The sequence below is a fragment of the Suricata suricatta genome, chromosome 1 (assembly GCF_006229205.1).
Source record: "Suricata suricatta isolate VVHF042 chromosome 1, meerkat_22Aug2017_6uvM2_HiC, whole genome shotgun sequence".
Lineage (NCBI taxonomy): Eukaryota > Metazoa > Chordata > Mammalia > Carnivora > Herpestidae > Suricata > Suricata suricatta.
In genome coordinates, this window is record NC_043700.1 from 165,119,411 (window position 1) to 165,145,565 (window position 26,155).

At 37.6% G+C, this 26,155-nt stretch overlaps 1 long non-coding RNA gene across 1 annotated transcript in view; it reads left to right on the forward strand.

Annotated features, from left to right (window-relative positions):
• LOC115285765 overlaps nucleotides 1-25,411 on the forward strand; it is a 39,996-nt gene extending 14,585 nt beyond the window's left edge. The window contains exons 3-4 of the long non-coding RNA XR_003905686.1: nucleotides 24,051-24,079; nucleotides 25,336-25,411. This is a non-coding gene — a long non-coding RNA (uncharacterized LOC115285765). The remainder of the gene's footprint in view (nucleotides 1-24,050; nucleotides 24,080-25,335) is intronic.
• Nucleotides 25,412-26,155: the final 744 nt, after the last annotated feature.

Genomic DNA, 26,155 nt, shown 5'->3' on the forward strand with positions numbered 1-26,155 from the left:
AGTGAGGTTGATGTGCCCTTTCACACAACAGAGGTCCTGTTCTTGCATATTTTCAGACCAGCAAATGCCCTCATTACTGTCTGTGGTTATTAGGACTGAGCAGGGAGGCACACGTCTAGTAGGAGCCCTGAGATGATTCATCTGGATTCAAGGAGGTTCTTGTATTCTTCCTGAGAGTGGATCAGCATTTCTTCTAATATTTGCCTCACAAACAAAAGGGTAATAAAAGGGAATAAGAAAAGGAAGAGAGCATGACAGAAAGGGGTTAAATGAATGGGACAATTAAGAGGATAAAAATTACAGTAACAAATCCTCACAAAATGAATGCCAACCAATATTACTAGAGGGATGGAGGTCAAAATTCCTGAAAGAGAATATTGACTTTAAAGCTCCTGATAAAACTCTATGTTCCTGTTTATATATTTCACTTCTTACTTTGTTTTTTCATTCTATCATCATGTAACATATTTTTATTGAATTCTTAGCCAGTACTGGACACTGAACTTGGCTCTGGGAATAGAAGAGAAAATAAGACAAGAGAAGGTTCCTGCCCTTATGGGTCTTATATATAATTTAATAAATTATTCCATAATTGCTTCTATGAGAAAACTACTGTGTCAGATAGGATCTCCAGCTATACTAAGAAAGGCCTCTACAGAGCTGAGGATTATATAGCAGCGTTATAAAAATGAACAACCTATACATACTCAGAATTGACCCCCAGAAAGTCATCTTACATTGGATACAAGAGAGCTCTAAACTCTTGATCAATCTACAAATATCTAAAATGACACGTTAGTCCATAATCCTCATAACATTTCTCAAAAACTGTTTCAATGATCACAACTCTCCCGTGGGTACAACCTTTTAATTGTAGCACCTGGCACCAGAGCATTTTTATTGTTGTTGTTGGGGTTTTGTTTGTCTTTTGTTGTTATTGTTGTTTTGAAAAAAGCTGGCGCTGTTTGATAAACATCAGGATACAATATGAAATCCCAAAGGCTTGTGTTTCAACCAGAGCCAAAGCAATAAAAAGAAAATTTAAGCTTCTCTATATAATAAAAGGATAGGAATTTTATATTTATTTCTTGATATTGCTCCAGGCTCCTGAGAGAAAAGTACAGATAGAAGAGAAGGAGAAACAGCAGCAAGATTAGATGCTTGAATACAGGAAATGAAAGTCTATAAGAAATATCCAGGGCCAGTGGGCCTTATGCGACAAAGAACTGACATGTCTTACCTACGATTTAATCTGTGCAACTCAAAATCTTCTGTAAAATTGATTGAAACTCTTTTTCTGCATGTGTCTTTGTTTCTGTCAATTTGTTTGTGTAAAACAGGAACAGGCAGAAGTGGGAGTAAGAAGCAGACAGCCAGGACAATGTCAGCTCACTGCCCGTCTGCAAATGTCTTTTTTCTTTTTAGTGTTTATTTACTTTTGAGAGAGACAGAGACAGAGAGATGAGCAGGGAAGGGGGCAGAGAGAGGGAAACACAGAGTCCAAAGCAGGCTCTGAGCTATCAGCACAGAGCCCAACATGGGGCTCAAACCCACGGACTGCGAGATCATGACCTGAGCTAAAGTTGGACGCTCAACTGACTGAACCACCCAGGAGCCTCTCTGCAAACATCTTTAACAGGATTTTCATTTCCCTTCAGGTCTGAATTAGAGTCGAAGTCCATCTCATGTACATAGGTCCTAGATTTCTCGCATGATAGTTTCACAGCAAAATCAAAAGGAGATAGATATACAAGTAATTCAAGTGTGTTTCATGTGGCACCCAAAAATCAATGACCAGAGCAAAATATTTTCACTCCTTTGAAATTTGAAACTAGTTTTCAAATGTATGCCACCTCTATTAATTCTCCTGAGAAGGATTTGTGTGGTAATAATAAAACAGGTGCCATTTATTCTTATTTTACAGTTAAGAAATGGAAGTCCAGAAAGAATCAGAGATTTGTCAAAGGTCACATGGCTAGACAATGAAGTTGTTTATGAACCAAGACTGTCTCAGTCTCTACACTAATTGTTGTCCATTGTTGTGTTGTTGTTGGGTAAATTTTAATAACAATGATCCTGACCATAATTATAGGAAAAATTGTATTTACATCTTAACTATGAGAGATATAATTAACAGACTCTTAAATTCAAAAGAAGAATTTTCATAAAAGTTTCTAAGTGTGAAAACTAGGTCATTTGCATATTTTTCTTTGACTTACATACCTAATTGCCAGGGTATCTGCATTTTTCTATCTGATTTTGCCAGTAAATCCAATTCAACTACATATTCCTGTTAGTCTAGTTTCTGAAAACGGGTGATTTTTCCTACCCATAATTGGAAAAAGCTTCAGCTTCAACACACTTCAAGAAAGGGAATTTTCAGATCATAAAGAGGAAATATTTCCAGACTCGAAGCTTGTCATTGCTTTTTTTTTTTAATTTATTTTTTCATTTTATAGTTTATTGTCAAGTTGGTTTCCATATAACACCCAGTGCTCACCCCAAAAAGTGCCCTCCTCCATGTCCATCACCCCATTTCCCTTCTCCCCCACCCCCATCAGTATTAGATTGTTAGATTGTTCTCAGTATTTAAGAGTCTCCTATGGTTTGCCTTCCTCCCTCTCCTTAACTATTTTTCCCCTTCCCCTCCCCCATGGTTCTCTGTTAAGTTTTTCCTGTTAGATCTGAGTGAAAACATATGGTATCTGTCCTTCTCCGCCTGACTTATTTCACTTAGCATGACCCCCTCAAGGTCCATCCACTTTGCTATAAATGGCCATATTTCATTCTTTCTCATTGCCAATCAGACAACAAAAGGAAATAAAAGGCATCAGAATCAGCAAAGAAGGAACCAAACTTTCACTTTTTGCAGATGCCCTGATACTCTACATGAAAACCCAATCGACTCCACCAGAAGCCTTCTAGAACTGATCAATAAATTCAGTAAAGTTGCAGGGTACAAAATCAATGTACAGAAATCGGTTGCATTCCTATACACCAATAATGAAGCAGCGGAAAGAGAAATCAAGAAACTGATCCCATTCACGATTGCACGAAAAACCATAAACCACATCTTCTTGATCCATTCATCAGAGATGGACATTTAGGCTCTTTCCAGGATTTGGCTATTGCTGAAAGTGCTGCTATGAACATTGGGGTACATGTGCCCCTAAGCATCAGCGCTTCTATATCCCTTGGGTAAATCCCTAGCAGTGCATTGCTGGGTCATAGGGGAGTTCTATTGTTAGTTTTTTGAGGAACCTCCACACTGTTTTCCAGAGCAGCCTCACCAGTTTACATTCCCACCAACAGTGTAGGAGGGTGCCTATTTCTCCACATCTTTGCCAGCATCTATAGTCTCCTGATTTGTTCACTTTAGCCACTCTGACCTGAGTGAGGTGGTGGTGTGGTTTTGATTTATATTTCCCTGATGATAAGTGATGCTGAGCATTTTTCGTTGTTTTTAAACAATGAGTAGGTCTTCTGATATTCTTCTCAGCCTGCCCAAGGTTAACATTGAGGGTATTTTAATAACACATTCATATGTAAACTTAGAGGTGAATAAAGAGGATTTATATTTGAATGTACTAATATTTTAACCCAGGTATGTGGTACTAACAGATTGTATATTCTCTTTCAATTCTCATAATATATATATATATATATATATATATATATATACACATACATATATCTCCTTTAAGTGAGATATTAAATCTCTAAATTTAGAAGTTATAAAAGGATAGAAATCTGATTTATTGAAGAGGCTTTCGACCTATGTAATTAACACTCCACAAATGCTCACAAGACCTTTGGGATTCTGCAGTTTTTGTGTTTGAATCACACTAGGTTTATCTAAAAGAAAATGAAAGTGAAATACACATCATTTTACTGTTAATTCATTGTCGGCGTGGTCCACGTACCTTTGCAGTTACTTTTACCTTTATCCTGAATACCAGGACCGCAATGGCTTTACTATTCCCCTCACTTTGACTCGACTTTAGATAGTCTTCTTCCTGATCTTAGGCCTCTGAACTCCTTTTCCTTAGAACATTAACTTTAGGGCATTTTTAGTTGTAAATCCTTTCTCTCCCCTTTGAAATATAAATCTTCTCTCAGCCTCTTACAGTTTTCTAACCCAGAATGTCTTTCTCAAGGCCCTGGATGTCATGTCTTTCTAATGTAATGATCTAAGGAGATGTCATTCCAATCTCCCAGCCTCTGTGGGAGGTAGGAACTTAACATCCTTCAATTAGCAAACATCCATGGTCTAATCACATTGACCACCTACTTCCCCAGCAATGACTAGTACTTGCTCACTCCAGTGCCCCAAAACCACTCCTGCTTTTGTTTCAGTGGAACTGAGTTCAATCTTCCTCCTTTATTGCAATGATCTTGAATAAAGTCTTTCTTGCTTCTTTCTCTCTCTGGTGCAAGTTTTCTTTGACAAGCTCCATCATTGTTACCGCTATCTTTTTTGGATCACTTACCATGTGTTAAATACATTCCTAAGTGCATCACTATAGGGTGTCTTATTTAATTTTCACAATAACCTAGAGCTTATTCTTGGTCCCATTTTACAGATGGGGGGAACAAAAGCACACAAGACTTAAGTAACAATATCTTCTTTGTAAAGAGGAACCTAGCAGTTTTCAGAGAGGAGGCAGGTTGGGAGAGAAGGAAAGAGGGAGAGGAAGGGGGAAAAGTGAGGAGAAGGGAGAAAGAGAGATCTAAGAAACACAGAGACACAGAGACAGAGAAAACATGTGAGTAGGCAAATATTTACCTTCCCTAGGAAATTCTGGAGCCTGAGCCAAATCACATTGCCTCTACCTACTGGTCATGTCCACATAATGTTTTTATGGAAATAGAACAATAATCATTAAGAGAAGGCATAGGCCTCAAAATTGAATTAAGATTTCAAGTCAAGCTTTAGCAGAGTTCTACCATGAGAAATAATACAGGAAACTCAGCTAATAATAAGGGGGGTAGATTTGTTTTTCATTCTTTATGTATCTTGGTTGTATCATTTCACTGGGGACCTCATGATTTGGAGAGGAGATAGGCAGCACAGGATTCAATTCAACTCTCCTTTGTTCTCGGTATATGAGAGGCCAATAAATGAATAAATAAATAAATAAACAGCAACAACAACCCTCATTTTAACCCCTAATGCACAGCATCTTGGCTGTCCATTTTTCTCTATTCAAAACACTGAATCCTATATAAATACAATTTTAGTAGTTTAGAGCACACATGTGGATCTGATATGCAAAACTGAATGAACAAGGTCTATTAGAGCCCAAATTATTGATTTTACCATTTTCCACAGTTATAATATGGTTGGTGTGGACACGGTTATGACAATGTTACATGTAATATCATCCTATATTCTTTTTCTACAGACACCCCTTTGTGTGTGTGTGTTTATATGTTTGAATGTGAACAAGATCTGCTTTTCTGTGGACCTCCAAGCATCCAGTATCCACCGTCAGACACTTTTTGTATCCATTGTTTAGATGGTTATAATCTGTGCCTTTTATATTCATGACTGCCCTCCTCTAGAAGCTTGTCTCCATGTCCCCCTGACCACACTATAATGAAACTGCATTATTTGCATGATAGAAAAGTACTTCTATACTTCTTACCACAACATAACTGACCCACTTTTCTCTTTATAGCAGAATTTGCCTATAATGATGTGTACTCTTCTTCTCCATTTTATACCTAATGGCCAGTATCTGAAAGAGCCATAAAGCACTTGAAAGAACTTTCAGAAACAGTGTGTCTTAAGAAGGAAATTCTGAGTGGGAGGTTAAGTCTGGCTTTGCCCAGGAAACGGAGAAAATATGTCTAAGCCAGAAGACAGAGAATCCTACCTGAAGACAGTTGAGTTGTGAAGTTGTCAGTACTGTGGCCTGCTAACTCTGGCTCCCACTTTGGAATGGATCTTGCAGATCCATTTCATGGTTCACAATTTCAGGCTATGCTTAACTCACTGAGACCACCATGTTCTACCTTGTTTCAGAGCAACCTGCCTCAATCTTTAGAATAAGAACTCATGTATGACACACGATCTGCCTGGGTGGCTCAGTCAGTTAAGCATCCAACTTTGGCCCAGGTCATTATCTCATGGTTCATGAGTTCAAGACCAACAACAGCCTGAAGCCTGCTTCAGAGTCTGTGTCTGTGTCTCTCTCTCCCGCTCCTGCTCATGCTCTGTCTCTCTCCATCTCTCTCGCTCTCTCTCAAAGAAATAAACATGTTTAAAAATTTAAAAAAAGAGAACTCATGTATAACATAGAGAAAGTGCTAGAATATCAAAAGTCTCCCAGCCAGTGGCAGTGTCTGGGGATGGCTGGGAGGAGTGAATCATGAGAAATGGTTTTTGGCCTCAGGTACTTACTTGCATGTGTTAGGGCATGTGTTTAGATGCTTCAGGGAAATACTGGCCTTACTTCATTTGAGGAAAGAATTGTGAAGAGGGAGTAATATTGATTCTGTAAAGATCCCTGTGTCAGGAAAGCACCCTGTCCCATATGTTTGTGTCAACATAAACCACTGCATGTGTTAGTTCACCCTTGGTCTGGAAACTATTAGACCTTATGGCATATTTCCATGTTCCATCATAGCACTGCATTAATTGTGACCCACCTTCTTACTGCTTATTTTAAGGATTCTCTTGGCTTCTAGCTCCTATAACAGTAAAGAAAATACAAATAATGTAAGTTGTATTCGTTCCCTATTATTGCTGTCCTATTACCACAAACTTTGTGGCTTGAAACAATACAAATTTGTTGTCTCGCATTGCTGAAGATCAGAAGCCCATATTGGATCTCAGTGGGCTAAAACTAGGGTGATGGTGAGTCTGCATTTCTTTATGCATTTCTTCTAGAGAGAAACTTATTTTCTTACCTCTTCAAGCTTCTTAAAGGTCATTAGCCTTCCTTAGTTCTTGGACCACTTCTATCTTCAAAGCCAGTAATGATTTGTTCATTTTAGCCACTCTGACTGGCGTGAGGTGGTATCTCAGTGTGGTTTTGATTTGTATTTCCCTGATGATGAGTGATGTTGAGCATCATTTCATGTGCCTGTAGGCCATCTGGATGTCCTCTTTGGAGAAGTGTCTGTTCATGTCTTCTGCCCATTTCTTCACTGGGTTATTTGTTTTGTGGGTGTGAAGTTTGGTGAGTTCCTTGTAGATTTTGGATACTAGCCCTTTATCTGATATGTCATTTGCAACTGTCTTTTCCCATTCTGTCGGTTGCCTACTCATTTTCTTGATTGTTTCCTTTGCAGTGCAGAAGCTTTTTATCTTGATGAGGTCCCAAGAGTTCAGTTTTGCTTTCATTTCCCTTGCCTTTGGGGATGTGTCAAGTAGGAGATTGCTGCGGTGGAGGTCTAGGAGGTTTTTTCCTATAGATGCTGGCAAGGGTGTGGATAGGCGGGCACCCTCCTAACACTGTTGGTGGGAATGTAAACTGGTGCAGCCGCTCTGGAAAACAGTGTGGAGGTTCCTCAAAAAACTATCCATAGAACTCCCTTATGACCCAGCAATAGCCCTGCTAGGGATTTACCCAAGAGATACAGAAATGCTGATGCATAGGGGCACATGTACCCCAATGTTCATAGCAGCAATGTCAACAATAGCCAAAACATGGAAAAAGCCTAAATGTCCATCACCTGATGAGTGGATCAAGAAGATGTGGTATATATACACAATGGAGCACTACATGGCAACGAGAAAGAATGAAATATGGCCATTTATAGGAAAGTGGATGGACCTTGAGGGTGTCATGCTAAGCGAAATAAGCCAGGCAGCGAAGGACAGAAACCATATGTTTGCACTCAGAGGTCTAACAGGAGAACAGGAGAAACCTAATGGAGGACCAGGGGGAGGGGAAGAGGGAAAGAAAGTTGGGGAGAGAGAGGAGTGATGCAAAACTTGAGAGACTATTGAATGCTAAAAATAAACTGAGGGTTGAAGGGGGAGGGGGAAAAGAGGTGGTGGTGATGGAGGAGGGCACTTATGGGGAAGAGCACTGGGTGTTGTATGGAAACCAATTTGACAATAAACTATTAAAAAAAAAAAACAAAGCCAGTAATGTTGCATTTCTCTCTGACTGTCCATTTGCAGTCATAGCTCTGTCTGACGCTTCTGCTTCCCTCTTTCTGTAAGGACCCTTAGGATTATACTGGGTGCACACAGATAATCCAGAATAATCTTACTGTATTTATTATTATTATTAATTTTATTTTTACAGAGAGAGAAAGAGAGGGAAAAGGGGAGGAGGGTCAGAGCAAAAGAGAGAAAAAATCTCGGGCATGCTCCATACTCTGTGTGGTGCCTGATGCAGAGCTTGATCTCACAACTGTGAGAGGATGACCTGAGCTGAAATCAAGAGTATGACACTTAACTGACTGAGCCACCCAGGCACCTCCAGGATAACCTTATCTTAATATTGGCTAATTAGTAACCTTAACTCCCCCCTTTTCAGGACACCTAACATGACAGGTTCTGGGAATTAGCCACATTTGGGGGTTGGGCATGATTCTACCTACTGCATCAGTCAAGGCTGTCAACCCCACAGTTTACCTCTAGCTCTGCCCATTACAGGCACATATATCAGCTGCCAATTTTCATCACTTGCTTCTTGCAATATCATTAGGATACAAGCATCTATATCAGGCCTGTCATTTTTCTAGTTTCCATTTTCACTTTTTTACTTGATCAAAATCTCAATTTCCATCTGTTTTTCATATACTGTGTTTAGTCCTCCAAAAATTCTGTTGCCTGGGAGACACTCATAGGATTGGAAGCATGTCAACAAACCTGGAGAGATGTTGTATTTTACTTGGAAATGTGAAACCCATGTTTGGTGTCAGATAACATAGTTTGGAGAAAAAGATAGAGGTACATAAAGAGGCTGCCCTTCTGAGAAGTAATTAAGCAAAGTGAGATGTTTTTTACAGGTGGTTGTTAAAAGATTTATCTTAGTGACTAAATAGTACAACCTAAAACAGGTACTTTGTAAGCTGTCATTTTAATTCTTTTTAATGAAGCAGAGTTATGATGGCTTTAAAGAAGGTGTAGAATTGTAAATTGAACTATTTAATTATTATATACAAAAGCAGCAGGTGTGTGGTACAAATAAAACTATGGACTAACAAGAAATCACAGGTTGTCACTTCTGTAAAAACAAAGGGAGAGCACTAAGCAATTACATAGTCTGGCGCTGCCTATCCAAGCACAACGATTCATGTTGATTGTCTCTAGCAATTAGCATTTTCCATTTCACAAAGCAATTATTTATATTCTTTTTTGTCCTAATGGATTTTATTAATCACATCCATCAACCATACAAACACCATTTACTAACTCCAGCAGTAAAACATGTAAAATGCATTTATTTCTTAATCAGAGAGGCAAACACTAATTGAAGATATCTCTAGAGACCAGGTCTTACTGTGTGGATCAGGTGATATTAGCATCCTGGAAAGGAAATAAAGAAGCAATCTCTGCAGAAATCAGTTCTGGTTCTCTGCTGAACTCCCCATCTGGATTTCTCTGGTAAGTGCCCCAAACTCCTTCAAAATCATGCCTTAAGAGTCTCTGTGTGATAAATGGTTGAATTTTTTAAAAAATTGCCATCTGCTATTTGTAAGTCATTCTCCGAGATGTTAGAAGCATATATATAGATGGATAAGAAATAATAAATGTTCTCAAAAATATTGAAGATAAGAAAAATCCTTGTAGGTAAAATATAATGAAGGTAAACTGTCTGAAGTATGGCAGAGTGGTACAAAAAGGTCCTAGGTGGGCATGCTTGGGTGGCTTAGGTGGTTGAGCATCTGACTTTGGCTGGGGTCATGATCCAATGGCTTATGAGTTCGAGTTCCACATGAGGCTGGCTGCTGTTGGCATGGAGCTCCCTTCATACCTTCTGCCCTCTCTCTCTGGCCCTCTTCTGCTTATGCTTTCTCTCTTTTAAAAATAATAGGTAAACATTTAAAAAATGTTCTAGGTGTGAATGGATCAAGTGAAAGTAAGAGGAACTAATTCCTGGAGGCTAAGATGATCTCTCAGAATAACCTTGAGTTTAGGTGTTGGTTAGATTTATGACAGAGCAGCATTGTGGCTGGGCAATGAACATACAGAATTTTGAAATGTTGAGATAGGCAGAGTGTTTGGCAGAGGCAACGTATTTCAAAAGGAAGAATGTGTGAGCAGCAATGCAGAGTTGAGAGAAACCTTGAGGTACATTCAGGAAAAGCTGAATGGGAGCAATAGCCTCCACCTGCCCTTCATCCACACACGTCTCTGGATACCAGTCTTCACATTATAGCCATGCTGATCTTTCTTTTTTAATTTTAATTTTTATTTTTATTTTTGAGAGAGAGAGACAGAGAGAGAGAGAGAGGGAGAGAGAGAGAGAGAGAGAGAGAGAGAGAGAGGTGTGAGCAGGGGAGGGCCAGAGAAAGAGGGAGACACAGAATCCCAATACAGGCCCCAGACTCTGAGCTAGCTGTCAGCACAGAGCCTGACTCGGAGCTTGAACCCACGAACTGTAAGATCATGACCTGAGCCAAAGTCAGACGCTCAACAGACTGAGCCACCTGGGCGCCCCTGATCTTTCAAAAAACGCAAGTCTGATCTTGTTCTTCCCCGTCTTAGAAACCTTCATTAGTTTCCAACTGCTCTCAATGAAAACTCATAAAGATCCAATAAAGCCTTAAACTGTCCCCACATTTACATGGTCTGGCCCCTATAGAAACTTCCAGCCTCATCTCTTGTTTCCACTTATATTTAGAGTCCTAGTAAGATCACTGGGTGTTGTATGGAAACCAACTTGACAATAAACTATAAAAAAACAAACAAAATAAAAGAGTCCTAGTAACATGCTTTAAACTAATGCATATATTGACTTCCATTGGTACAGAATCTACATGGTCTTTTTGCTAATTTCCATGTTTTTACCTACCTCTCTGCAACTATGATGACTCAGCTTTCTATAGTTCTCTTTAGTCCTGACTTGGCAATCCTTGAGGATTCTTTAGGGCTCTAACTTCAAAGCAGTTAGCACATTTTATATCCTCAAGGGGTTGTGCCTTCTCCTTACTACCTTAAGATGTCCTTACTTGCTTTTCATCCTACTTAGAATGATCTCACTCCCTCTAATACCTACTCATCTTCAGAGCTGAGCCCAACCCTCATTTCCTTAGGGCACTTCTTTGACACCAAAGATTCGATTAAGTCCTTTGGTTATATGAATTTTAAGCAATTGTATGTCTGCTTTACTCATTAAAATTCCAACTAAAAACAAACTTGGAAAATGGTCTGCAATAATTAACATTCCATCAAGATAGTAAATCTATGTTGTGGGAGACTGTATATGTCTTGTTAAAATTGTATCCTGTATAGTGCCATAGTGCCTGGCAACTGGTAAGTCCCAAATAAATGTTATTGAATAAATAAATTTATGAACAAATGAAGATATGATTAGGAGGACAGACTAGATCCTGATCAGAAAGGACCTTGAGTTTGCTACTAAGGATTCTTTGTAGAAAATAGGACATCTAAATTTGTAAAAATATCTTGTAAGCTGAAACAAATGCTTGGATGTGAAAGAGTAGGGTTATTCAATAAATTATAACTCCCTTTTCATCCAGGCTGGAGTCCAAAATCAATTCAAGATAGGTACAGAAATCTGAGACAAATTCTTTTCTGTTTTCTGTGTATATAGACATTCAAGTTTTTGTCTTCCAATTCATCTCTAGTCTGTTCTCTGTGTCAACATTTTTTCTTATGGAGATCTCTCTTTTTCCAGCTCAATCAGCCTGTCTTCCATTATTGTACTTTCATTCTCTTATTGCTCTTTTCTAATAGTAACAATGAAATCTATTTTTCTCCAAACTCCAGCCCCTCCTTGTTTTTCTGGGCAGGTATCTGATTCCTTGCTCATTTAATGTGAGACCTACCCACTTACAGATTACGTATACAACATTTTATTGACATCTGTGCAGAATGTTGTACACCAGATCTCTAAAACATATTCATACTGCATAACTGAGAATTTATACCTGTTGATTAGCAGCTCCCCATAATCCCCGCCCCAGACTCTGGCAAATACAGTTTTATTTTTTATTTCTATGAGTTGGACTATTTTAGATACCTCAAAAATGAAATCTTACCATATTTGTTCTCCTGTGACTGGCATATTTCCTTTAGCATAATGTCCTTCAGGTTGATGTATATAGTCATATTGCAGGAATTCCTTCTTTTTTAAGGCTGAATAATATTCAGTTGCATGTATACACACATTTTTATCCCATTCATGTGTGAATGGACATTTAGTTTGTTTCCATATGTTAACTTTTGTGAATAGTGCTGCAATTAACACAAGGAGTGCTAATATCTCTTAGAGATACTGTTCATACTGTTTTCAGTAGCAATAGGACTATTTTACATTGTCACCAACAGTATACTAGAGTTCTAATTTCTTTACATCTTCACAAACATTTGTTGTCTTTTCATTCTTATTGATAATATCCCTACTAATAGATGTGAACTACTAGTTCATTGTGATTTTGATTTGCATTTCTCTGATGATTAATGACTTTAAGCATCTTTTCTATTTTTTTTTAATTTATAATTTATTGTCAGGTTGGTTTCCATATAACACCCAGTGCACTTCCCCACATGGAGGAGGGCACTTGAGCATCTTTTCTAAATGTGAGACAGAAAACCATCAAAATTTTACAGGAGAAAACAGGCAGCAACCTCTTTGACCTCAGCAGTGGCAACTTCTTACATGACATGTCTCTGGGAACAAAGGAAATAAAAGCAAAAATGAACTATTGGGACCTCATCAAGATAAAAAGCTTTGTGCAGGCAACTGACAGAATGGGAGAAGATATTTGCAAATGACATATCAGATAAAGGGTTAGTATCCAAAATCTATAAAGAACTTACCAAACTCAATACCCACAAAAAAATCCAGTGAAGAAATGTTCAAAAGACATGAATAGACACTTTTCCAAAGAAGACATCCAGATGGCCAACAGACACGTGATAAAATGATCAATATCACTTATCATCATGGAAATAGAAATCAAAGCCATAATTAGATACCACCTCACACCCATCAGAATGTCTAAAATTAACAACTCAGGAAACAACAGATGTTGGCAAGGATGTGGAGAAAGGGGAAGCCGTTTGCACTGTTGGTAGAAATGCAAACTGAGGCAGCCACTCTGGGAAAACAACTTGTAGCCTCCTCAAAAAATTAAAAATAGAACTGCCCTATGACCCAGCAATTGCACTAATAGGAACTTATCCAAAGGGTACAAAAAGCTGATTCAAAGGGGCACATGCACCCCAATTTTTATAGCACCATTATCAACCATAGCCAAATTATGGAAAGGGCCCCAATGTCCATCAACTAATAAATAGATTAAGAATATGTGGTATATAGGGGTGTCTGGGTGGCTCAGTCAGTTAAGCATCTGACTTTGACTCAGTTCATAATCTTCCAGTTCATTATTTTGAGCCCTGTGTTGGGTTTCATGTTGACAGCTTGAAGCCTTGAGCCTGCTTTGGATTCTGTGTCTCCCTCTCCCTCTGCCCCGCCCCTGCTGTGCACTCTCTCCCCCACACTCTCTTTCAAAAAGAAATAAACGTTTAAAATAAATTTTTAAAGATGTGATATATATACAATGAAATACTACTCAGCAATGAAAAAGAATGAAAAATGTAATTTGCAACAATGTGGCTGGAACTGGACAGTATTTATGCTAACCAAAATAGAGAAAGACAGATATCATATGATTTCACTCATGTGGAATTTGAGAAACTCAACAGATGAACAAAGGGGAAGGGAAGGAAAAATAAGATAAAAACAGAGAGGGAGGCAAACCATAAGTGACTCTTAAATACGGAGAACAAGTTGAGGGCTACTGGAGGAGGATGGGTTAAATGGATGACAGGCATTAAAGAGGGCACTTTCTAGGATGTTGACTAGGTATCATATGTAAGAGGTAAATCCCTGGGTTCTACTCCTGAAGCCAAGACCACACTGTACATTTAACTAACTTGAAAATATATAAAAAATAAAATAAAATAAAATAAAATGTCTTTGACTTTTCACAATTTTATTATAATATTCCTCAATATGGATTTCTTTGATTCATCTTATTTGTAATCTTTAAAGTTTTTGGATTTTGATGTACATTTTCTCTTACAGATTTGGAAAGTTTTCAGCTATTAATTCCTTGAATATGCTTTATAGTCCTTTCTCTCTCTCATCCTTCTGAGACTCCCACGATAGATTATTGATCTATGTGATGGAGTCTTAAAAATCCCTGAAAGCTACCTTCACTCTTTTTTATTTACTTTTTTCTTTTTGTTTCTCTGAGTGGGTTTTTATTTTTAACGACCTACCTTTGAATTCAAGAATCTTTCTTCTGCTTGCTTTAGTCTGCTGTTAAACCCCTCTATTGAATTTTCAAGTTAATTTATTATATTCATCAGTTCCAAATTTCTCTTTGTTAAATTTCTGTCTTCTGTTTTGCTCATGCATTGCTCTTTTGAAGTCGTTGATAATTTTTATGTAATTTGGATTCTCTATCCAGTAAAATATATCCCTAAATCAGTAGAGTTGGATTCTTTGTTTTACTTTATTAGGGGAAGCAGGTCTTCATTTTTCTTGACTCTTTGTTGGTATATACACATTCAAGAAACTGCCACTCCTCCCAGTCTTCCACAGAATGGCTTCTTATTAGAGAAAATCTTCAGCAATTAATGTGGCCTGAGCTTTTGTGGGCCTCTTAAACCTTTGTGCTAGTCCAAATTGTCATCCTTGTTCTTTGCTGCTCCAAAGTATCTAAAGTGTGCCAGGTTCCATCAGTGCTCTGACACAGGCCAGACAGCAGCCAATATTTCAAGTAGCTCCCAGAGAAGTTGGAATCTGGGTGTGTAGTCCAACTCTTTCCCTCCTCACAGAGCAGCTAGAAGATTGCCTTTATTGACTACTCACTATTGTGCTAAACTGAGGAGAGAAACTAAGGCATGTGCCCGTCTACTAGTTCAAATGGCCACTTTGCTCTCTGTAGCCTTCCGGGAACTAGCTTAAGCTGAGATTGTCAACCCTCTGAAACAAGCAAGACAGAAGACAGCCCTTAGGTTGCACCTGAAAAAGTTGGGATATTAAATGTGTAGTTCAACTCTTTTGCTCCTCACAGGGAAGCTGTGAGTGTATCATCACTCACTTTGTGCCAAGCCAAAAACAAGAGCCATGGTGAGTGCATGCATGCTAGTTCCAACTGCCACTTTGTTCTCTGTAGTCCCTGGAGAACTAGTGTATTCCAGGCTCCCAAAAGGCAAGGTACAAGTCAGTCCTGTAGGTAGCATTCAGACCAGTTGGGATGCTAGATATTTAGTCTAACTCCTTCACTCCTAAGGGAGAATGTGGGACCTGGAGGCCTCCTCCCATCATGAGGCACTGTGATAGGGGTGGGGATTGTGGTAAGAGGCTGTCTCTGCTTTTGGTACTGGTTTCTATATTGTTATTTTCACACTTGTGTGGGGTACAGGAGCCTCTTAGCGAGTTTCTGGATTTTTCACAAATGGAATTGATCTACTTGATGCTATTGAGTTTGTGTGTCTCTGGGGAGAAGGGAAGTTTCAGATTTCCTACTAACCATCTTGTTGATATCCCTCCCCTGGAACATTTTCATTGAGTTACTTTTCTGCATAACCTTCTGTTGGTAAAAGCCTTAATTTCTGATCCCTTAAATATAAAAGTATGACAACTTCTGAGTTTAATTAACACATTTGAGGCTGTCTGGTTCAACATTGCCCTTAAGAACCTGGAGAAGCAATAGTTCTTTCTCTTGGTCTTGGGGTAATTAAAAACAACATTAAAGAGGAACAGAATTCAAAGCAGATCATTTAGCATTACTTATCTCTATTGAATAATAATAATTTAAGCCTCAACCTCTAATGTTTTATACCACTTACAGATTTTTTTAGACACCTCTGAAGTTTAAAGTCCTAGTCTCCTGATGCTATATGGCTAACCCCCCCCCAATAACTCTGTAATTACGAATTAACTTTTTGCAAAGTGAGCTTTCCCTGGGACTCTTAGTTAGGATATTAGCTTTCCTAATAATCCTTTTAGCCACTGTACTGTTGGCACAGATACCTGAAGAGGTCAAGGTCAAGGTTAAGCTTCAGGGACTGCACATCAAGATCCCTGTATCTAGGTCTATGGAGTCCTATACCATCTCCTGAACTTGCTGGGATCCATTCCAGATATAAACAACCAACAGCCTGAGACCCACGCTATCAAAGCTATAGAACTCTGCCAATTTCAAAATTTCACACAAATCATATTACCAGTCAAATTTCTACATTTCTATCCAGTTGTGTAAGAAATTATCTCCACACCTGTAAAATTCAGCCACCTGGGACAACAGATCCACTGCAAATTGCTAAGGTTAAAACTACTCAATACTGATCTCACTTAAGCTAATGCCTTGAGCTATAGTACCAACTTATACCAGTTATTTGGCTCTCAAAATCTACTCCTTAACTTTTCTCAAAGTTTCCAGCCAAATTTCCAAAGTTTTTATCTTAGAGGGCCTACCAAGTAAAACTTGAGTTTGTTCTGTGTTTGAATTGTGAACTGTTTAAGAGGCACAAGGATTTAGCAGATAAAGATAAAAATGTGAAATTATTGCTGAATTAATCATACCACGAAATGTGGTTTACATATTTTACCCCCACACACCCCCAGAAGAAAAATGTCCAAGACAGTTCCATACAACCAAAGCCTGTTACAATAAGGCTAACCCAGTTTGGGGAGAGCAAACTAGACTGTACCTTTATACAAGTAAGTAACTGTGGCCTCTCTCTCTCTCTCTCTCTCTCTCTCTCTCTCTCTCTCTCACACACACACACACACACACACACACACACACACACACAGAGGCAGGGAGGAGAGAGTGGAGATATATAAGTAAAATATTTTCCTATTAGAAAATCACACCTCCTCCTCTAGGGAACAATTAACAAAATATGGCCCTGGGGTGCCTGAGTTGCTCAGTCGGTAAAGCAGCCAACTTCAGCTCAGGTCATGATCTCATGGTTCATGGATTTGAACCCCGCCTCGGGCTCTGTGCTGAGAGCTAGCCTCAGAGCCTGGAGCCTGCTTCAGATTCTGTGTCTTCCTCTTTCGCTGACCCTCCCCAGCTCACACTTTGTGTCTCTCTCTCTCTCAAAAATAAATAAATGTTAAAAAATTATAAAAAACAACAACAATAAAATATGGCCCAAATACAAGTAATGTTCCCATGTGGCAACATGAGGGATGGGAAAGTGGCATTCCTTCCTAATCATGGGAACAGAAAATCACATTGTGGCCCTAATATTAAAGGTTGATTTCCTTAATGCATCTACTCTAATAGCACTGACTAGGTTGAAGTAAGGATACTGGTTATTGACTGGAACATAGAATGGAGACAAACAGAGAAATGAGGGAGGAAATGTTTTCATCTGAGATGAAAATTGTCAGGTTAATCTGGTACAGTTTACTCAGAGAAGCCAACCCCTTAAAGATCAACTGACCCTAGAAAGGTAAAGTATGCTAACAATCCTTCTATAACTAGAGGGAAATGACACTGGCAATAGATCCTTTAACTATGATGGACAAACCAGGGTTTATGTTGAATCTGGAGTTGAAGTTAGATAACTCTTACTCTGAGGACTAAACTCTTAACCTCAAATCTTTGCTGCCTTTCTGAATCTGTCCACTAATGTAAATATATCCTAATGCTTTGAAGTAGAAAAACCACAAATCTATTACCTACAATTGAGAACTCACCCTCCATTTTGATGGTCCCTTCCTTTAAGCAGCTTAGGTCTTTTAAAAAAGCATGGGAGGGGCACCTGGGTGGCTCAGTCGGTTAAGCCTCCAGCTTCGGCTCAGGTCAGATCTCTCACGTTCCTGGGTTCGAGCCCCGCGTCAGGCTCTGTGCTGACTCTAGCTCAGAGCCTGGAGCCTGCTTCAGATTCTGTGTCTCCTTCTCTCTCTGCCCCTCCCCCTCGCAGACTCTGTCTCTCTCTGTATCAAAAATAAATAAAATATTTTTTAAAAAAAGCATGGGACAGTAATCATTATACATTTAGTGTAAATGTTTCAGATCTTTGGATAAAGTCTTTACATGCTGCCTCTTTTTTAAAAAAATCTTTTTTTTGTGTTGTTTTAATTCATTCTTCATAGGATTGTTCTATTTAGAAATGGTATTACCAGAGACATTCAAGTTTTTCACTGTTAGAAATACTTACTGATTCCCTGACACTTGCAAACACAAACACCAACACAATTGTTGGCTTTCAGGTCACATCTTGTATTAAAAGAAATAGTTTTCACTTTAAATTCCAAAAACAAGTGTCAACCATGTTAATGCCTCATAAAGGTGATGAACAGCAATTTGTCAAAAGACAAAAACATTGCTAATGTGTGACAAACTCCTTTGTCCCTTCAGAAAAACAGTATTCAAAATTTCACAGAATTGAATGTGAGTTTACAACATTTCATTGAATTCAGGATGTGAGAAGATACCTATTCAGAGCAGTATTATCTTTGAAGATCAAGGATTCTTTTCTTCACTAAAAAAACTTTTCCCCTTTTGCTTAGAGAAATCAGGGGCTTCAGAAGAAAAATTCTTAGTGATAATTATAACCCATTTCAATCTCACTTGTTGAATGACCTACTGGGGATGTAACTTTTATTTAACAACCTATCTGGAAGAATTGAAAAGTGAGAGTAGATGGTTAGCATAAATAATATTGTACTTTAAGACTATTATTCTGCGTCTATTACTCTAAATCAGGCTGGCTTAGAAAGTCAGAATTTAGAGGCAATTGTGTCTCTTGTTTTTGTTGGCCTGGGACTCTCCCAACCTAACCCATATTCTGATGACAGAACCCAATGTCCTCCTTCTTACTCTAGTCACATTGTTCATATATAACTATCACTTTTAGTATCCAATCTTCCTGGTCACACTGACAGATCTGGAGGTGAGCACATGACCCAAGAAAACCTACATGAGTCTTCTCCAGGAGTTTTCCTTATTGGAACTAGAAAAAGAAATTTCTCTTGCTTTTTGGATCTTGCATACCCATAATATATCAATCTAACATTATGAGACCATGTTCCCATTCTCCACACCATGGGCACAACTTGTTATGCAGTACAGGATAAAGTGAATATTCATTCTGAGGTGAGAAAGAAGATAAGAGAGAGAAAGAAAAGAGAGACAGAGATGGAGAATGAGTGAGAGCACATGCATGCAAACATGAGACTTACTTTAAAGCTCTGCTTTTTATGTGGTTCCGTTTTGTGCTTTAGTAAATTTCTGCCATTATTTATTTTTTAAAGAAAATTACATAGAGAGGGCTGCTGGAGTCCAGCTCCAGCAGGTCCAGGGCTTCCTGAAGGATGAACAGAGATAGCCAAAGGGAGTGAGAGAGACTTGGCTTCTTTTGGCTCACCAGGCAGGCATCTCTGCACTGACCAGAGAGTCAGCTTTATTTATTGAAAAAAATGTATGGGTACAAAACAGAAGTGACAATTGCCTTAGACAATGATTTCTGATAACAAATTCTTTGGTATGTTAAAAATTTCCCAGAACATATATTGGTGGAAGACTCATGCATAACCTTTATCAATAGTGACTGAAGTAGGTGACTAGATGTTTATCATATTGGGAAAGAAGGGATCTTTAGCATTCAAATACAAGGTGATTTTTTTAGCATAGCAAAGGCAAAAGTTAGTTCTTTTGTGAGCAGGGGTCAATAGCCTGTTTTCTAGGGGAAGAAAAGCAGGTTTTCTCAGGAAATGTAACTTTTTATCCTATCATCATAAATGAAGAAACTCCTATAACAAGCTTTTTTCACAAGGGTCAATTCACATATTTTTAGCATAAGAAGGCAAGTCACTCCTGATATCAGTCAGTCAGGCACCTTGGGGGTTGGTGCTGGAGCAGAAATTGAGTGGGGGTTGAGTGGGTGTAGACACCGGTTGCCATCTGACTGTGGGAAGCCTTGCAAACCCACCTTGCCTCACAAGGAGATTTTTGTTCAACTTATGAGTTCAGAAAGACTGGCTTCCTGCAGAGGGCTAACTAAAAAGGACTATAGTCTCAAGATCCTATAGTTCTTCTTAAAACCTAAAAGACAAATGCACATAATTCAGCTTGCCCAACAGGAATTAGGAATTTGAAATGATTCCTGAATGTTAAAGATATGAATTTTCCAAAAGGGAGGGGAATGGAGTGGTTACCTAGGCAATTGAGCACTATGTGTGAATACAGGGCTCTGTGAGGGCACATAATGCATGCAGAAAATAGCAACTGTTTTTTATGGCAAGATGGGGGTGGGGGGGAGGGGACAGCAGGAGGAAATTATAAATAAATTATTTGTTGTACTTTACTTGATTCTGAAAATAATGATGGAACACTAAAGACTTTTCCAAGCAGAAGAGGATCATGTTCCTATCTGCATTTGAGATCAATGATCTTGTCTTGTAATGTGGAGGATAAGCAAAAGGGGCTATCGTGAAGAAAAGGAGACCAGTTGGGAGTGATTAAAATGGCTGAAGTAATAAACAATACAATATCCAATACAATAATAGTACAGACATGTACAAAAATTGTCAGTGAGACTGGAGAAGAAAATATAGATTCAAAGAACCATGAAGATTCAAAGATTTTGCCATTGATTGAGAAAATGGTCATATATAATCAAGATGGGAATAGAGGGTGGTTTGGGACAAGTGGGAACAGGTAACAAGGTAATACATTTGGCTTTAGTCTTTTTTTAACCACCTGTTTTTATGTACTTCCAGATGGAGAGTTCTAGAAAGTTGGAGGAAATGTGGACCTTATATTTAGAGTAGAGGTTACACATTAGTGAAATATTAGCAAAAAACAATTTAGTTGTTTTTATGATATTAGATACAAATTTCACAACAGGATATTTGGCAGAAAGGGAAGAGGTGAAAAAATTATAATCTACTCTTTACAATTGCCTAGATGATATTGGTGATATAAAAAGAGTTTTTGAGAGGGGAGTTTTACAGGATCTTACAAGGCTAGAGTACAGCCTGACAATTTTTCTGTCCTCCCTACCCAAAGTGTGGACTTTCATTTGTTTCAAAGAAGTCCCATACAAGGGCACTTGGTGGCTCAGTCAGTTAAGCATTCAACTTAGGCTCCGGTTATGATCTCATAGTTTGGGAGTAAGTTCAAGCCCCTCATTGGGCTCTGTGCTGACAGCACAGAGCCTGGCGCCCACTTTGAATTCTGTGTCTCTCTCTCTCTTTGCCCCTCCCCAACTCATGCTCTGTCTTTCACTGTCTCTCAAAAATAAACAAATACTGGGGTGCCTGGGTGGCTCAGTTGGTTGAGCATCTGGCTTCAGCTCAGGTCATGATCTTGTGGTTCCTGGGTTCAAGCCCCATGTCAGGCTCTGTGCTGACATCTGCCTCAAAACCTGGAGCCTGTCTTTGGATTCTGTGTCTCCCTCTCTTTCTGACCTTCCCCTGCTCACACTGTCTCTCTCTCTTTCTCTCTCTCTCTCTCTCTCTCTCTCAAAAATAAATAAAACAAAAATAAATAAATAAATAAAACATTTTTAAAAATTTAAAAAATAAACATTAAAAATTATTTAAATAAAAGAAGATTCATACAGTTATTAACATTTTCTTATGTGGCAGTGAATAAATCAGTAGTCTATGTTCTTCTGCTAAGGTGGTGTAAGCCTAGAATCACAGAATTGGTGCCAGCAGGATCTGAATTTCTGAAACTTGGTGCAATCACCTGTGACTGTACGATGAGCTAGGCTGGGCATTCTAGTCATCTGCTCTTGTTTTTGTGTGGGCCTGTGTGGTATGTGTATATGTGTTTATGTGTACGTGTATGTGTGGCTTGGGTGTTTATAGCATTTATATGCATATTTGTACATGTGTAGGTATGTGTATAATTTTTTTCTTCCAAACTAAAATTACCTGAAATGAAATGCAAGAATCAGCTAATATAGCTCAAGGTATTAGATGAATTAACTTGAATAAGATATAAAATTCTTAAATGTTGTTGCAAGGTAACCATAAAGATAGGATGCCAACATGAAATATTTTTGAAACTATGTTCAAGGCTCAGTATGCTGTTTTATAACGTAACTGAGTAGAGCATGCCTAACTTAAATAAAATTATGATGATGTATTTCAAGTAGATATTTAATAAACCAAATATACCAGCTTCGGTACCCTAGAGTATACTCATATAATTAGAATAGGTATTTTTCCTACTTATTAATAATTTTCACTAAATTTTATTAAAGGTCATTTAATTTTTATCACCTTTAGCTCATTAATCAAACTATACTTTAAATGTAAGTTTATATCTTTTTGTTTTAGCTGGTTGCTAAAAATGCTGAAGTTCTAATTTTCAGAAATTATTGCTTTGTTCAACGTTCTATCTAGTAACTTATACAATTAGTACTTAAATTTTTAAAAATACATTTTTTATCTTTTCCATTATACACAAGTATTTCCCTGTATTCTTTTGTAGCAAGGAAGAAATTATGGTGCTTGAATACAAAACAATGTGTAAGAGTGTGCTTGTGTGTGCGTGCCATTACAATATATCCTATGAAGTCTGTGTTCATTATTTACTAAATCGAGTGTCAAGGATAATTTCCAAAGATCTATGAGCACATGACATGCATAAGTTAGTTCATTATGGTAATACAAAAATCTAGAGGATAAATATTTATAATTCTATAAAGACTGCTTTTTCCTCAAGACAATCTAATCAGTATTTCAATCACATTATCTAAATCAGGTACATGATAGATTGAAGAACTGTGTCCATGAAGTGAATTTTCTTTTACTTATTAACTTTACATTCACAGGATGATTATTATTTTCATTGGCCATGACATAAAAAATACAGTACATTCCTCTTATTAATGTTATGGTAATAAACATCACTATATATACAAAGCAAATTTTGAGATAATTAACTGGTTGGCAAAAATATAAAGTGGGAAATATTTCTATGTTAGATATTGAGAGTGTAAGAAAATCTGAAAGGGAAAGGGGAAGGGAGGTGATGGTAATGGAGAGGGGCACTTGTGGGGAAGAGTACTGGGTGTTATATGGAAAAGAACTTGACAATAAACTATATGAAAAAAATTTTTTAATTGAATAAATTGAATATTGATAAATCTGTATATTATAAAGTAGCTAGTTGTATAATTACAATCATCACCAAATGCTACATTCTTTAGTATTCTATTATGGATAATGGACTGAAAACCTAGAACGTATCAAAAATATATTACTTTCTTTAACCTCTGCTTTTATTTCTGGCAGTTTGCTTTCACTAGTACCTGAGTACAGTAGATGTGTCAGGCCAGAATTTCTTTACCCAAGAGAAAAAAAAATCAAGACAATGATATACCACATGCTTTACAAATAAGAAACTGAATTGTGCACTTAATGAATAATAGAAAATAGTACTAATCAAATATATAAATATTTTAAAACTTAAATAGAATTATAATTACAAGTTATTCAATATTAGAGATTAATTTTTAGCCAATTTCTTTGTTTTGCCCAATTCTCTTTTTATATATCTTAGTATATATTGTGTATTAGTTATCTATAAATTAAATTACTTCATTACTTAAAATTTAATGACTTAGAACAATAAACATGCATTATGTCCCAGTTTCTGAGGGCATGAAATCAGGTGTGGCTTAGCTGGGTGATTCTGGTTCAAGATCTCTCACACTGCAGTTAAGGCTGCAGTCAAGGTTGCAATCAAGCTGTTGACCGGGGCTTCAGTCATTTCAAAATTTATTTCCATGACCATCAAGGCACTGTTGGCAGGAGCCAAAAATTCCACTTCTAAGCTCACCCATGTGGCTACTGGCAGGCCTCAGATGATCCATTTCTAATCTCATTCATATGGTCTTTCTACAGGGTTTCCTTGGCAACTGGTTTCTCCCCAGGTGAGGAATCCAAAAGTGAGTGAGAAAAAGGGCACCTGGATGGCTCAGTTGGTGGAGTGTATGACTCTTGGTCTTGAGGTCATGAGTTTGAGCCCCATGTTGGGCATGAAGTCTACTTAAAAAAAAAGACTCAAGTTGAAAGTTACAGTCTTTTTTTATAACCTAATATTGGAAGTGATATCCTATTACTTCTGCCATATTGTATTTATTAGAAGTGAATCCATAAATCCAGTTCACAAGCTGGGGGAGAAAATTATACAAGGGAATATTTTATAGAAGGCTTAGGTCATTGGAAGTTATATTAGAAGCTGTCTAACATATCCATTAGCTCTATTTAGGAAATTTCTCACCTAGTTAGGTTATTTGGAAGTATCACAGTCACCATATAAACATAAATTTACCATAATCTCCACAAATTCTTGAATTCCTATTTCAGAAGAGTACTGAACTCTTCTCCATGACTCATACCTGTCTTGTTTCTCATTCTCCATAGACATGTCTGGCTTTCACCATGCTCCTCAAACCCTTGATGGCTCTTCTGCTTCTTCCCTTAGTAGATGGTTGCACATTCTATATCTCAGAGCAAATAAAGTTCATCAAACACTTAATCATTAACATTCTGCACTTCCTACCATATCCCCAACATACAGATTGATCAGAACATGTATTCTTTCTTGCTTCTCGCTCTCTGCATTTCAGATTTTACTTCTTTTCTTGTAATTTTAACTAGCCCTTTTGGGACAGCTGAACTGTTTTCAATAATGAATTGGAGTTCACCAAGCCTCCCTAAAGAGATGAACCATTTAGGTTCTCTCTTCCCTGGGAATTTGAATTCATTGGGTTGGGTTGGGGACCCTGGAATTTTCATTTTAGCCAGGCCAGCAGGTGATTCATATCTTCAGATAAGTTTAAAAGGCACTGAGTAACATCATTTAAGTAAGACTATTTATTAAATACTCATTTTGGGGAATGCATTTACTAACTGTTATGAGGAATACAAAATTATATATTAGGAAAACCTGACCCAAATTAGTTTCTAAGAGATGAAACAAAATATTTCCTGAGTGAAAATAGCTAATATGACAAACAGAACTATGAACACATTTTAGTTACAAACAAGGTTGTAGAGTCATTAAGTGAGTTAAGTCATGGCAATTTGCTAGACTTTCTTGGGGACAATTTTCACAGAAAATTGCCCAATACTGAGCAATAATCTTAGTAACTTTAAACAATTTTGTTTTGTTTTTTTTTTTTAGGGAGGAAATGGAAAAGCATAATGGTCGTAGGATTTGTTACATTTGAGAAATGGCCATCACATGGGTCAGTTTGAAGTGGACTGAGAACATGAGTGTTACGACATCATGTGGGAAAGTTGCAGTTGGTGGAGAGCCTCTGAAAACTTGATCTGAGCTGTTACTATAACAGTTAGATTATGTGTAGAAGATGGTGGATTTGTGACCCAATTATGCTTAAAGAAAACTAACATGTTATTGAGTATCTCTGTATCTGCTTCCAGGCTAAGAATTTTATAACCATTATAAATTAAACTCACAGACACACTGCCAGGAAAGTGTTATTACACTCCTTAATAGAGGAATGAATAAAGACTCGGATATGATCAAATCACAGAGCAAGAAAGTGGTAGAGTTGTGAAGCCCATCCAGCTCTAAGTCAAGTTCATTTCATTTCCTATGACTGTAATATTACAATATAACCACATTTTTGAAATGTATATTCAGGTAGTTTGGATCCAAGATAATTCTTAAAATCACATTGAAAGAGAGTGAGGAGGGAGGGAAACTAAATCTGCAAGCACTTCAAATAATACACAGGAAAAAAAAGTATCCAATTTGAGTTAACAATGGGCCATCAAAACGTTAGTGTCCTACCTTTAAGACTTAAAAAAGGCTGATGTTTTAAAATTATAGAATTGGCTCACAGACATCATTTAACCACTTATATTTTAGACCAAAGCTTTTTAAAAAAAGAAATAAACATCAAATGTAATAAAAATGGGACCTTTGAATGCTTTTAATCATCAAAAATTTTTTTTGCTTAAAATTTCCAAAATTTAAA